General features: G+C 38.4%; 1 long non-coding RNA gene across 2 annotated transcripts in view; it reads right to left on the bottom strand.

Annotated features, from left to right (window-relative positions):
* Positions 1-4,111: 4,111 nt before the first annotated feature.
* The window catches only part of LOC138763804 (uncharacterized), a 58,019-nt gene continuing 49,342 nt past the window's right edge, over positions 4,112-12,788 (bottom strand). For both annotated transcript variants that reach the window (XR_011357825.1, XR_011357824.1), the window contains exons 2-3: positions 9,972-10,046; positions 4,112-5,228 (exon numbers count right to left, since the gene is read on the bottom strand). This is a non-coding gene — a long non-coding RNA (uncharacterized lncRNA). The remainder of the gene's footprint in view (positions 5,229-9,971; positions 10,047-12,788) is intronic.

Raw genomic sequence — 12,788 nt, 5'->3', positions numbered from 1 at the left:
AGTTGTGGTTGCCCTATAGGGGATGAGGGGTGACTCGGGGGGGGGGGACACTTGGGGTTAAGGGAATTTTAGATGTGGGAATGGTTGAAATATTTTATATTTTAGAAGTGTTGTCATACAGTGCGTTCAATAAAAGAAAACTGAGAAATGAAAATGGGGAAAAGGTGAAAGGTGGTGGTGAGGAAGCAGAAATGAGATGTAAACAGAGTATGAGATGGCCATGTTGAACTATATGACTATAAATATTAATGGCATACATAACCAAATAAAAAGGAAGAGGCTATTAAATTTGCTGAGAAAAGAAAAAATAGATATAGCATTTGTACAGGAAACGCATCTAACTGAAGTGGAACATAATAAATTAAGGAGAGACTGGGTAGGGCACGTAACAGCAGCATCATATAAATCAAACGCCAGAGGTGTAGCTATATTAATCGATAAAAATGGACCAATCAAAATAGAAGAGGAAATAATAGATCCGGCAGGGAGATATGTAATGATAAAATGTCAGATATATTCAGAGCTCTGGAATTTGGTCAATATATATGCACCTAATAAAGAGGATCAAAAATTTATGCAAGATATTTTTTTGAAGATTGTAAACACACTGGGGAATATATTGATGGGAGGGGACTTTAACCTTAATTTGGATTCAAAGATGGATAAAACTGGACAAAAGACTAGCAGAAAGAACAAAGTAGCCAAATTTGTGGTTAAATCAATGCAGGAAATGCAACTTTTGGATATATGGAGGAGACTACACCCAAAGGAGAAGGAATACTCATATAATTGCACCAGTTTTTTTATCCCACTTATAAAGTATATGTTCTGGTACCTTCTCCCCTATTTTATCTAGCTCTAACCTGGTCCAATCTGGTTTTTCCCTTTTTTGATAAAAATCTGATAGTTATTTTAATTGTGCTCCTCTATTCATATTATTCGAGTAGACATAAAACATACTCAAGGATTGATCTGTTCCTGTTGTCAGCCCTTATCCAAGGGAGAGTTAGGAAAACGGAATATAAAGCTTGATTGTTATCTGATCACTCACCCCTGTTATTAGCAATAGAACTGGAGGACATCCGACCAAGAACATATAGATGGAGATTAAACTCCATGCTACTTAAAAGACAGGATTTTAGAGAATTTATTGAGCATGAAATTAAAATGTATTTTGAAATAAATATGGAATCAGTGAAAGACAAATTTATATTATGGGATGCAATGAAAGCCTTCATCAGAGGTCAGATAATAAGTTATGTAACTAAGCTGAAAAAGGACTACAATCAGGAAATAGAACAGCTGGAAAGGGAAATAGTAAGTACAGAAAAAGAACTAGCAACAAGGGATGATACAACAAAAAGAAGAGAATTGGTGGACAAAAAAATAAAGTACGAAACATTACAGACGTATAAAGTGGAGAAGAACATAATGAAAATAAAGCAGAAATATTACGATCTAGGAGAAAAAAAACGCATAAAATACTAGCCTGGCAACTTAAAACAGAACATGCTAAAATAATTGTATTGGCATCAAGGAAAAAGGACAAACAAATTACATATAACACAACAGAGATCAATGAAAACTTTAAGCAATTCTACAAGCAATTATACCAAACTGAGAACGAAGGGAACAAAGACAAAATAGATGAGTTTCTAGCTAAAATTGAACTACCGAAATTGCAAGAAGAGGAGCAAAACAAATTGATAAAACCATTTGAAATAGAGGAGATACAATATATATTAAAAAAAAGCTACTGAACAATAAAATGCCTGGGGAGGACAGACTCCCAATAGAATTCTATAAAACATTTAAAGAGTTACTAATTCCTCCTCTCCTGAAAATAATGAACCAGATAGAAGAAATACAAAACTTGCCAGATTCATGTAAAACATCCATAATTACAGTAATATCAAAGATGGGGAAAGATCCACTAATTGACATTATCCACTAATTGATCCACTAAATGACATCGTATAGACCAATATCTCTACTTAACTCAGATTATAAGATAATAGCAAAACTAATAGCAAACAGATTGGCCGACTGTGTACTAAAAATAGTAAAACTAGTTCAAACTGGATTTATTAAGAAAAGACGAACAACGGACAATGTTTTTAAGTTCATTAACTTAATCCATGCAGTACAAGGAAATAAGACGCCAACAGTGTCTGTTGCTTTAGACGCAGAGAAAGCCTTTGACAGGGTAGAATGGAATTATTTATTCAAAGTATTACAGAACTTCAACCTACCCAGAAATATATTAATTGGATTAAAGCATTATATAAGGGTCCAATGTTGAAGGTGACAGTAAATGGATATATATTGAACCAATTTAAATTAAGCAGGTCAGCTAGGCAGGGATGTCCACTATCTCCCTCACTGTTCGCTTTAGCAATAGAACCACTGGCAGAACTGATAAGAACAGAAAATAAAATAAAAGGGATAAAAATAAAAGAGAGGGAATATAAAATCTGTCTATTTGCAGATGAAATCATAGTATACTTAACAGAACCAGAATTATCAATAAAAGAATTACATAAGAAACTAAAGGAATATCGAGAAATATCAGGGTACAAGATCAATGCAAATAAATGTGAAGCGATGCCAATGAATAATGCGGATTTCACAAAGCAATCCGATACCTAGGTATTAGACTATATAATAATCTAGGCCATCTATACAAATTAAATAATCAGCCATTAATGAAGAAAATACAAGATGACTTAGAACATTGGAAAGATTTACCACTAAAGGGTAAATTGCATTAAAATGAATATCTTCCCATGGATACAATACCTATTTCAATCGTTACCAATTTCCTTAACAGAGAAATTCTTCAATGAGCTAAAGAAAACAATAAGGAAATTCTTATGGAAAGGGGGGAAACCGAGGATAGCACTCGATAAATTAACAGAATGGTACAAACAAGGTGGTTTGCAGCTACCAAACTTTAAGAATTACTATAGAGCAGCACAATTAAGATATCGATCAGATTTTTATCAAACAAGGGAAAAACCAGATTGGACCAGGATAGAGCTAGATAAAATAGGGGAGAAGGACGCAGAACATATACTTTATAAATGGGATGAAAAACTGGTGCAATATAGAAGTTCACCAGTACTGCACCATCTGCTCAACATTTGGAAGAAGATTCACATAGAAAGGAAAAAAAACATAACCAACTACCAAAATTACTATTGACGCAAAATCAATTAATCCCTTTCACAATAGATAACCTTTCCTTTAGAGAATGGGAGAGAAAAGGGATTAAAAGAATAGAAAATTGTTTTTTGGAAAATAATTTATTATCATTTCAATAAATGAAGTACAAATATGGAATAACTCATGGTACAATGTTTGCATACCACCAACTGAAAACCTTCTTAAAGGACAAATTGGGAAACAGACTGAGGTTACCAGAAGGAAGCAGCTTTGAATATATGATTACAGACACAATGATAATTAAAAGATTTATAGCAAATATGTACATCAAGCTGCATGAGAAAGAAAATGATGAAATAATCTGTAAACCCAAACAAAAGTGGGAAAAAGATCTAAACATAAAGTTTTAAAAAATGAAATATAGTGAAAACCATACTCCGGAACTATAAAAAATACAATAAACATGAGGTTACACATGATACAATATAATTGGTTACACAGGCTATATATCACACCCCAAAAGTTAAATAAATGGGACCCAACAGTATCAGATAGATGTTTTCGCTGGAATAAGGAAATGGGAACAACAGTATGTGCAATTTGGGCATGTGAGAAAGTGAAAAAGTTTTCAGGTATTAAATAAAATCACAAAAAGCAACATACCAAAAAATCCAGAGATCCTTCTTCTAAGTAATATAAGAAGTAAAGAATTAGGCTTCGAACTGGATGAAGTGCAAAAAAGATTAATTATGATAGCCTTAGCTGTAGCAAAAAAATCTATAATGTCAACTTGGAAATCAGAAGAGAGCCTAAGAGTACAGCAATGGTATATAGAAATTAATAAATGTATTCCATTGGAAAAAATAACATATAATTTAAAAAATAAAGTCACATTATTTGAACAAATTTGAGAATCGTACATGCAACACAACAGAGAGGTCCTACCACGGACCTCCACCCCCAAAAATGATAGAATGAGAAGAAGACGAAATGAACTGACCCAGTGTGTTAAAGTAGATGACACAAATTTCTTGTTTATTTTCATCGTTTAATGGGTTTATTGTTTTGTATATGTTGAACGTTTAATGGGGTTGGAAGGGGGTGGGAAGAAGGGAGGGAAGGGGGGGAAAGGGGAGAAAATGACACTGTGTATATTCAAGAGGGAAATGTTTGTGTATATTTTGAATAATATGGTTCATAGTGTGAAAAATTTAAAAAAAAATCTTGGAATGTACATAGTTTTTATTTGAGACCATCTTTCAAAGTGTAAACCATCATAGCACTGTTAGAATCCTTATGTTTTTGCTCAAATATTTGCCGGTGGAAACATTGCACCATGTGCTTCACCATCACTCCCCAACCTTCCATTCAAGGGGAATTAAATCATTATTGGATCTGGTCTCCAAAGTGGATGCTTTACCAACTAGCAGACCAAATTAAAATCAGGCTTGATATATTAACCTAGTGAACTACATTGGAAGGCTGCAGTATTTATTTTCAAGATGAACAGATTTTGTCATGAACTTGCCATCCAATAAAATTTAGTGGAGGCAACATTTTTTTTGACCAAGAGTTAATTTATAAAGCCATTTAATCTGGTATGCATACCCAAATCTTTAAAAGTGCTATAAAAGATGTAAATGTAATGCAGAGGTTTAAGATGTTGAAGCCTTCAAGCAATTGTTCAGCCACAACAATTATTTAAAGCCTTACTGTTCTTCGCCTCATAAAAATGTGGTGGTTACTTTACAGACTAGAATCAGCTGTATATATTTTCCTAATGGAGTGAAACAAGAAAGTTTGCAGATGCTGTGATTGTAGTTAATACACAAATGTGCTGGAGAAACTCTGCAGTGTCTAGATAAACATGTTTGTTCTATTTCTTTGCCTCCCATGGATTCAGTGGGACCGACTTTGCTTCTCCAGTACTTTTAACTGTTGTAACCAAAGTTGCTTTTACAGATTCATCACTGATGATTCTACTCTTGCGCTCAAGTAATGTCCTCAGATTTGGTCATCTCTTTTCTCTGTTCTTTTGGCAATGTTATTTTTCTGTATTCCCACTGAAAGATAAACATAGGACTTAATATTTTGTTGCAGAATGTGTGCTCCTATTCTCCATTACTCAGGAATGATTTATGCAGACTGAGTTTTGAAAAGCAGAGTGCTCATTGGAACTTTGCCCAAATGTTTTCACAGAGCACTGTGTAAACACTTGTATTTTTTAACACACAGGAGCCCCCATTAATTCAGATCCTCTGTGGAATGCTGATAAAAATACATGCTGCTTTGCATGTTGAAAGTAAACCTATACCATCACAAAACAACTGAGAATCCTTTGAACTTAAGTCTGCTGGAGCTGAAACATCCTTACTTCTGAAGCCGATGTCTTAATAGCATATTGTTAAACCAAATCAGAAATTGTTTATTTTTAAACATGACTTTCACTTTTTGAATATGTCTTTCTCATATTCATGTAAATTATTGCTTACAAGATTTTCTTTTTGTCAAAAATATCATCCCTTACTTCCTGAATGCTGAAATTCATGCAGACAGCTTTAGGAGCTATTTGACTGTATAAGCTTCGCATTTGTGCCTGCGCTGTCCTCATTCAATATTCAGAAATGTGGTAATATCTATAAACTGCTGTGTATGAGTGGCTGGACCGCTCACTGATGACTCGTTCCCTAGTAGCTCCTCCCCTTGAGACCTGGCCATAAAGTTCAACTCCCTATCCATTCATTCGAGCAGATAGAGTCGGGCCAGCCACAGGGTCGAGTCGTAGGGGTCAGGTCTCTGGCATGGGGGCTGCCCCTGAGGTTCAGAAGGGAAGGAGGGATAAGAACAGGATACTTGTAGTTGGGGACTCGTTAGTCAGAGGGACAGATAGAAGGTTTGTGGGACGAGATTGGGGATCCAGGTTGGTCTGTTGCCTCCCTGGTGCCAGGGTCAGGGATATCTCTGATCGAGTACATAGCATTCTGCAAGGGGAAGAAGAACAGCCAGAAGTCGTGGTCCATGTGGGGACCAATGACTTAGCTAGAAGTGGGGATGAGGTCCTGAAACAGGATTATGTGGAATTAGGTAGGAAGTTAAAAAACAGGACCTCCAAGGTGGTAATCTCTGGATTGCTGCCGGTGCCATGCGCTAGTGAGGGTAGAAATAGGAGGATGTGGAGGATGAATGCGTGGCTAAAGAGATGGTGCAGGGGGCAAGGGATAAGATTTCTGGATCATTGGGATCTCTTCTGGGGAAGGTCGGAACTGTACAAAAGGGACGGACTCCACTTGAACTGGAGGGGGACCAATGTGCTGGCAAGCAGATTTGCTAGAGCAATGGGGGAAGGTTTAAACTAGTTTGGCAGGGGGGTGGGGAACAGAGTGTGAGAACAGTGTCAAGGGAGCATGGCCACCTTGATAAGAATAAAAATGATAATAAAGGTAGGATGGAGATTAGGGTAGAAGGTAGAAAAGAGAATGTATGTGAGGGTCATTCTCTGAAATGCATATATTTTAATGCAAGAAGCATAGTGAACAAGGTAGATGAGCTTAGAGCATGGACAGATACTTGGGGTCATGATATTGTGGCAATTAGTGAGACCTGGCTACAAGAGGGGCAGGACTGGCAACTTAACGTTCCAGGATACATTTGTTTTAGATGTGATATATCAGGGGGTAAAAAAGGGGGAGGAGTTGCTCTGCTTGTTAAGGAGGACATTACTGCCGTGAGGTGGCAAGATGGTCTGGAGGGATTGTCCAGTGAGGCTGTTTGGGTGGAATTGAGGGGTGAAGGAGACATGAGGGTGCTAATAGGGGTGTAATACAAACCACCAAATGGGTCAACAAAACTAGAGGAACAAATGTGTAGAGAGATAACGTATATGTGTGAGAATCATAATGTAGTGTTCATGGGAGATTTTAACTTCCTTCACATTGATTGGGATACCCATACAGTTAGAGGGCTGGATGGGCTAGAGTTCGTTAAATGTGTTCAAGATTGTTTTCTGAATCAATTAGTAGAAGAACCGACTCGGGACAGTGTAATACTGGATCTCCTGTTAGGGAATGAGCTAGGTCAGGTATCAGACATTAATGTTGGAGATCCAATTGGTCTAGTGATCATAATTCTGTTAGTTTTAAGGTAGTTTTAGGGAAGAGCAAGGAGGGGCCTAAAGTTGAGGTTCTGGATTGGAAAAGAGCAAATTTCGAAGGAATAAGAAGGGATTTGAGGAGTATTGAGTGGGACAGGATATTTTCAGGTGAGGGTGTAAATGAAAAATGGAGGATATTCAAAAAAGAAATTTTGAGGGTACAGAGTAGTTATGTCCCAGTGAGGATCAAAAGAAAGGCTGGAAATCATAGGGAGGCTTGGTTTTTGAGGAATATTGGAAATTTGGTTAGGAGAAAAAGAGAGGTGTACAAGAGGTATAAAGAACAGGGAGCTGACAATTTGAAGGAGGACTACAAGGAGTGTAGAAGGAATCTTAAGAAAGAAATTAGAAAGGCCAAAAAAAGGCACGAAGAGGCTTTGGCAGACAGAGTAAAAATAAATCCAAAGGGTTTCTATAAGTACATTAAAAGTAATAGATTAGTGAGGGATAAAATTGGACCCCTTGTAGATAGTGAGGGGAGGCTGAGTGAGAAGACAGAGGAAATGGGGGAAATTTTGAATGATTTCTTTGCCTCGGTATTCACTAGGGAAAAAAATATTGATCCAGTTGAGGTAAAGAAAAATAGTAGGGAGGTAATGAAGCATATAAGGATAACCGAGGAGGTAGTGATGGCTGTGTTGAAAAAGATAAAGGTGGATAAATCTCCGGGACCGGACAAAATATTCCCAAGGACACTCAGGGAGGCTTGTGGACAGATAGTGGGGCCATTAACAGAGATATTTAGGATGTCACTGGCCACGGGGGTAGTACCAAAGGATTGGAGGGTGGCGCATGTGGTTCCACTGTTTAAGAAAGGGTCTAAATGTAAACCTGGGAATTATAGGCCCATGAGTCTGACGTCTGTGGTGGGCAAGTTGATGGAAAGTGTTCTGAGGGATGGTATTTACAAATATTTGGAGGTACAGGGATTGCTAGGGAGTAATCAACATGGTTTTGTCAGGGGTAGATCATGCTTGACAAACCTGATTGAGTTTTTCGAGGGGGTTACAAAAAAGGTTGATGAAGGGAAAGCTGTGGATGTTGTCTATTTAGACTTTAGTAAAGCTTTTGACTAAGTTCCACACAGGAGGTTAGGAAAAAAGGTGGAGGCATTAGGTATAAATGAAGAGGTAGTGAAATGGATTCAGCAATGGTTGGATGGGAGGTGTCAGAGAGTAGTGGTAGAAAATTGTTTGTCCAATTGGAGGCCGGTGACTAGTGGAGTTCCTCAGGGATCGGTCCTTGGTCCACTATTGTTTGTTATATATATTAACGATCTGGAAGTAGGGGTGGAAAATTGCATAAGCAAGTTTGCGGATTGGTGGTGTTGTGGACAGTGAGGAAGATTACCGTAGATTAAAAGGTGATTTAGGAAGGCTGGAGGTGTGGGCTGAGAAATGGCTGATGGAATTTAATACAGATAAGTGTGAGGTGTTACATTTTGGAAAGGCAAATCTAAATAGGTCATATGCATTAAATGGTAGGCTATTGAGATGTGCAGAGCAACAAAGGGATTTAGGAGTTGTGGTAAATAGTACCCTCAAGGCTGATACTCAGGTAGATGGTGTGGTGAAGAAGGCATTTGGAATGTTGGCCTTCATAAATCGGAGTATTGAATTCAAGAGTAGGGAGGTTATGATGAAATTGTACAAGGCATTGGTGAGGCCAAATTTGGAGTACTGTGTACAGTTTTGGTCATCAAATTATAGGAAAGATATAAACAAAATAGAGAGAGTGCAGAGAAGGTTCACGAGAATGTTGACAGGATTTCAAGGTTTGAGTTACAGGGAAAGGTTGTGCAGACTGGGGCTTTTTTCTCTGGAGCGTAGAAGATTGAGAGGGAACTTGATAGAGGTGTTTAAGATTTTAAAAGGGACAGACAGAGTAAATGTGGATAGGCTTTTTCAATTAAGAGTGGGGGAGATTCAAACTAGAGGGCATGGTTTAAGATTGAAGGGGGAAAATTATAAGGGGAACATGAGGGGAAATTTCTTTACGCAAAGGGTGGTAGGGATGTGGAATGAGCTTCCGACAGACGTGGTCGAGGCAGGATCATTGGTTACATTTAAGGAAAGACTGGATAGTTACATGGATAGGAGAGGACTGGAGGGGTATGGACCGGGTGCTGGTCAGTGGGACTAGGAGGGTGGGGATTTGTTACGGCATGGACTAGTAGGGCTGAACTGTGCTGTAAGTGGTTATATGGTTATATGGTTATATAATCTAAAGTGTATTAAAGCCTATTGTCTCCCTCTCAGTCTTTGGAGTCATTAATAGAGTATATTAAGAATATAATCAAAGAGTGACAGGAATATATTTGGGAGAAAGCGAAGAGCCCTTCCCATTTCATCTTCCACATTGAAAAAGCTGGTTACAGCATCCAGTACATCATAATTCTTGCAATTCTTCATTCTTTGGATCTTTAACTCTATTCCCAAGAAACATCATTTGCTCCAAGTAATAATATGCCCCACATTTTTATTTGCATTTTATTTACATTAAACATTATAAATTGAGTTATTTTTAATGTATCTATAAAATCAATGGATATTTCCACACTTTTTCTGTTTTCTTTGTTCTATTCTCACTGAAGTACCTGTATTTCACAATTGCATGTGCGTTATTTATACTTGATTAATTTGTTCACATGGCTTACCAGCGAATGTAACAAAGATGCATTAATATTCTGGCACTCTTATAGTAATCAAGTGTTCAAAAGGTCAGATAGCATCTGTGGAAAAAGAGAGGCAGAGGCCGTAGTACATGTTACATTAGCTGTAAAAATGCATTTGTTACTAAGGTCAATCCTGCTTTAATAAAATGTCATGTGGTTGACTTTTTTCTGAACTGCAATGTTATATTCCAGTTGGGAATTAGCTGGCACGATGAACATACATAGTTCCTTGAATTTCAGTTCATGTGAATTTATTCAATATTACACAGTAGAGATCAGTAGGAATCTAGACCACTGTGTCCTGGCAACGAGGATTGGATGGATACTGTGGGATTCCATTTCATTAAAAATGACACTGGGTTAATTTAATTTATATCACAAGTGTGGCAATTGAAGTAAGGTTGGACATACTGCACATGCATGCATTGGCAATTAATAAAAGTCTTGATTGCAAGAAGCGTGTCAGCAGATCATCAGAAGGGTGCACTGAATATAATCAAAATGGCAGAAAAGAAAAGAAAATCAAGCTGCTGATAATTGCGACAGATCTCGGCAAAACATTGTCAAAACTGAGTTGAGATACACATGAAATCCTGGGGTCTAATACAGCCCACAGAATTGCTCAAGAAACTCAGCAGGCCATGTAACACCCAGAGAAAGCTCAAGACAGTTGAGATTTCAGGTCTGAAGTAGGGTTCAGCCCCAAAATGTTGACTGCCTCATACTTTCTATGGATACTGCATAACCTGCTGAGTTTTTCCAACACTTTTGTGACTTGAGTATTGAGCAGAAATTGGATCAGACTCGTTAGGACAAAGATATTCTGTTTGAGAAACATACTTAGCATAGCAGAAGAAGAGCAAATAATACCATCTCCACCTTTGACCATCCACAATGAAGATTTGGAGCAGAGGATCAGGAGGCCACTACTTGTGTAGAAGCAAGGGGGAGGATTCCAAGGTAGATAGAAAAAAACAGGAGCAATGGAGAAAATGTCAAGATGCAAGGTGAGGAAAAAGAAAGATCCCAAACAAAACACATTGCAAGCAAAGATGAATGTGTCCTGAAGGATCAGGAGTAAAATTCTCTGGCTAAGAATCACTGTAAGGCATTGTGCTCAACTTTGTTAAGGTAAATTGGTCTGTTCATTAAAATCTCAGATGATGAGAGAATGGGATGTTGTGTAGTAGACACCAGCAAGCCACAAGTTTAATTCCTCTTCTTAGCTGAGATGACACTGGAGAGGCAAAATTATCTTCAGGGGCTCAAAGTGAAGGATTTGGAAAATCTAACCAGAGCTCTTATTCCCAATCAATGATGCATGATTCTTGCTGGAGCACTGTGTGTGTGTGTGCGTGTGTGTGTGTGTGTGTGTGTGTGTGTGTGTGTGTGTGTGTGTGTGTGTGTGTGTGTGTGTGTGTGTGTGTGTGTGTGTGTGTGTGTGTGTGTGAGATAGGACTAGACTGCATTTGGCCATATACAAGACAAGTGGAAACTTGGGACAAGTATTTGATTCTGCTGGCACTCAATTTCCAACATGCAGCCGAGGTTGATATGTGGCATTTTTTTATCAATATTGAATCCAGGATCCACAGAGTACAAGTCCGACCAGGGACCATCACAATGGATGATCAAACCATGTTCCCACAGCTCACTCTGTTGACAGAGTATTGGGACTTAAATCAACATGATGAATGCCATCTCACCAACACCTCCCCACCCTACTATCCACCCACGGAGGCTCACCCAACCCCTTCAACATACCCTTCCCATTCCCCTACCTCATCCGCAAAGCCACCCTAAAAGCATAGTCTCCCCATACTCCCACGCAAAAAAAAAACATACCCTGTCCAGCCTAACCCAAGATCTCACCTGGGGCCATCATGTTGATGCAATCATGAAGAAGGCTCAACCGCATCTATATTTCATTAGGAGTATGAGGAGATTTGATATGTCAAGAAGGACTCTTGTAAATTTATGCAGTAGTATTATGGAGAACATTCTAACTGGTTGCATTATTGCCTAGTATGGAGTTGTCAATACACAGGACAGGAAAAAGCTACAGAGGGTTGTGAACTTAGCCAGAACGATTGCAGGTATTGGTCTTCACTCCATTAAGGGCATCTCTAAGAGGTAGTGTCTCAAGAAAGCAGCTTCTGTCTTCAAGGACCATCACTATCTGAGAAGAGGACCATGCCCTCTTCTCATTGCTCCCATCAAGACAGAGGTTCAGGAAACCAAACATTACTAAAATAGATTCCTGCCCTCTGCCACAAGATTTCTGAATAAGCAATGAATCACAACACAACCCCACAATTTTTTCTCTTCTATTCCACTAATTTATTTACTTTGAATATGTATTTACAGAAATGTAAGCCGAATGGCCCAAGTCTGCCTCATTCTAATCATGAGCTGATCCATCCTCCCACTCAGTCCTGCTCCTCGGCATTCTCCCCATAACCCATGATGCCCTGATTAATCAAATACCTGTCAATCTCTGCATTAAATACACCCAATGACCTCACTTCCACAGCCTTCTGTGGCAACAAGTTCCACAGACTCATGTCCCTCCCACTAAAGAAATATTTCTGCATCTCTGTTTCAAAGTGATGCCCTTTTATCCTGAAGTTGTGCCTTTTTGTCCTAAATTCCCCCCACATGGGAAATATCCTTGCCACATCTACTCTGTCCAAGCCTCTTTAGCATTTGAAATGCCTCTTCGAGGTCTCTCCTCATCCTCTGTACTCTATTGATCACTGACCAAGAGCCAACAGTAATCCAAGTGAGGTCTCACCAGTG

Source organism: Narcine bancroftii, chromosome 5, assembly GCF_036971445.1.
Source record: "Narcine bancroftii isolate sNarBan1 chromosome 5, sNarBan1.hap1, whole genome shotgun sequence".
NCBI classification, from domain to species: Eukaryota; Metazoa; Chordata; class Chondrichthyes; order Torpediniformes; family Narcinidae; genus Narcine; species Narcine bancroftii.
The sequence above is the reverse complement of the archived record's forward strand: the minus strand, read 5'-3'. Positions and strand labels throughout refer to the sequence as shown.